This window comes from Mandrillus leucophaeus, unplaced genomic scaffold, assembly GCF_000951045.1.
Source record: "Mandrillus leucophaeus isolate KB7577 unplaced genomic scaffold, Mleu.le_1.0 Scaffold42, whole genome shotgun sequence".
NCBI classification, from domain to species: Eukaryota; Metazoa; Chordata; class Mammalia; order Primates; family Cercopithecidae; genus Mandrillus; species Mandrillus leucophaeus.
In genome coordinates, this window is record NW_012104476.1 from 4185167 (window position 1) to 4187853 (window position 2687).

Here is a 2687-nt window from a genome sequence, read left to right on the forward strand (position 1 = left end):
TAAAGCCTTTGAGATTCATCGAAGTTGTTGGATGTACTGATACCTGTTGTTTTCCTGAGTAGCATTCTGTTGTATGGATGTACCATAGTTTGTTTATTCATTCTCCCATTGAAAGATATTTTAGTGATCATTTTTTGTCATCACAGATAATGCTACTATAACTGTTTGTGTATAGAATTTTGTAAATAGCGGTTTTTATTTCTCTAGAGGGAATACCCAGGAGAGGGATTGTATGGTTGGATGGTCATTGTATGTATACATTTTTGAGAAACTATAAAAGTGTTTTCTCTAGTGTCTGTACTATTTAGTATTCCACTAGGAATGTGTGAGGGTTGTAGTTACTCTGCATCCCTGCCGCCACTTGGTATTGTCAGTATTTATTTTTTTTCTGAGGTGGGGTCTCACTCTGTCACCCAGGCTGAAGTGCAGTGGTGTGATGATACTGGCTTGCTGCAGCTTCCACCTCCCGGGCTCAAGTGATCCTCCCACCTCAGCCTACTGAGTAACTGGAACAATATCCGTGCACCACCATCCCTGCCTAATTTTTTTTTTTTTTTGGTATTTTTTGGTAGAGACTGGGTTTTGCCATGTTGCCCAGGCTGTGTCAATATTTTTTGTTTTAGCCATTCTAATGATTTGAGTGATATCTCATGGTGGTTTTAATTTGCATTTCTCTAATGACTGAACAATGTTGAACAAGTATTTATAAGCTTATTTGCCACTGCATCAAAAACTGCATATTTTTTTATAGTAGTCATCCTAATGAGTACAAAGGTTTTGATTTGCATTTCCCTAATTAGTGATGTTGAGCACTTTTTCACATGTTTATTGGCTGTTTGTATGTCTTTGGATAATTGTCTATTGAAGTCCTTTTCCCATTTGTTAACCAGATCATCTTGGTTTTTTTTGTTATTGAGTGGTAAGAGTTCCTTTATATTCTGGATATTAACCCCTTATTAGATATGTGGTTTGCAGATATGTTCTCCCTTTCTGTGTGTTGTTCCTTTTTACTCTGTCATTTGGTTCCTGCGTTGTGCAAGCATTTTCAAGTTTGATGGAATTAATGTATTTGTCTGATTTTGCTTTTGTTGCCTGTGCTTTTGGTGTCATATCCTAGAAGTCCTTGCAAAATCCAGTGTCGGGAAGCTTTTCCCCTAAGTTTTCTTCTAGGAGTTTTCTAGTTTCAAGCCTATACATTTAGGTCTTTAATCTAATGTTAGCTCTTTCTTAATGGGTTCTTTGTATTTTGGGCAGGGAATAAGTCTTTTTTTAATATAACTGTGGCAGGAATTTACTATATATACCTTTTTTTCTTCTTCCTTCCTCCCCTCTTTCCCTCCCTCCTTCCCTCCCTCCTTCATTCCCTTCTTCCCTCTCTCACGGCTTGAAGATAATGGAATCACTCACTTTTTGTTCATAATTGGTAAGATTTTAGTTAGTAGAATGATGATTCATTTTCAACAACACTTTGTTGTTTGTTCATTGGTTAGCAGGAAGAAGATGAGCCCGAAGTCCGAACGCGGCGGAATTCATGTGGATGCTGTGCAAGAAAGGATGTGGTTACTACGGCAACCCAGCCTGGCAGGGTTTCTGCTCCAAGCACTGGAGGGAAGAGTACCACAAGGCCAGGCTGTAGGAGATGCAGGAGGACTGGGAGCTGGCAGAGCGGTAAAAGGACTTAACTAGGAGTGGTTGAACAGTGACGTGACTGGATACATAGTTCTGTCACCGTCGAAATACATTTTTCTCTTCTGCATTGAGCTATCAGCACGTCAGTTTAATATTAAGGAAAAGGATGTTTTCCCCTCTTCTTCTCAGTTAGCCTTTGATGAACAGCTTTCAGTAGTTTCTTCATTTTGGGTATGTCTTAACTTCTGATTATTTTCCTTGGGTTGTGTTAGTCTTAGTTCTCAAATTTAGACAGTAAGCTCCTTGGAGTGGAAGAATGGAGATAGGCATTTCTGTTTCTTACTGCTTTTAATTGTGACGCTGCTAAGTCACTTGGAAAGTTTGTAAAAGCAGTGACTGCTGAACCTTACCCTCAGAGTCTCTGATTTTAGTAGCTTGGGAGTAAGACTAGAGAATTTGCATTTCTAACAAGTTGCCTGGTGATGCTGCTCCTACTGTCTGGGGAATCACACTTTGAGAACCACTGTCTTATAGATAGTGCTTGAGTTTTTTGTTTGTTTGTTTTGAGACAGGGTCTTGCTCTGTCATCCCTGCTAGAGTGCAGTGGTGCAGTCTTGACTCACTGCAACCTCTGCTTCCTGGGCTCAAGTGATCCTCCTACTTCAGCCTCCCAAGTAGCTAGGACTACAGGAGCATGACACCATGCCCAGCTAGTTTTTGTATTTTGTGTAGAGACAGGGTTTCACCATGTTGCCCAGGCTGGTCTCAAACTCCTGAACTCAAGTGATCCGGCCGAGCACGTTGGCCTCCCTGCGTGCTGGTATTACAGGCGTGAGCCACCATATCCGGCCTGTGTTTGGTACTTATTACAGATGGTTCACATGCAGCTAATCCAAAGCCAAATTTTATTGCTTTTATTTTTTATTCTCCCCATTCTGAACATTTGCCTCCTAATCCTTCTCTTGAGTCAATTAATGGCATCACTATTTACCAAGTTAGCTAAAAAATCTTGTTTTCATTCTTGATTTCTGTTTCATCTCCCTTGCTACCTACAACTT

The 2687-nt window shown here is 40.3% G+C and overlaps 1 long non-coding RNA gene across 1 annotated transcript in view; it reads left to right on the top strand.

Moving 5' to 3' along the window:
- The first annotated feature begins 848 nt into the window (after nt 1-848).
- The window catches only part of LOC105548715, a 12171-nt gene continuing 10332 nt past the window's right edge, over nt 849-2687 (top strand). The window contains exon 1 of the long non-coding RNA XR_001007435.1: nt 849-1668. This is a non-coding gene — a long non-coding RNA (uncharacterized LOC105548715). The remainder of the gene's footprint in view (nt 1669-2687) is intronic.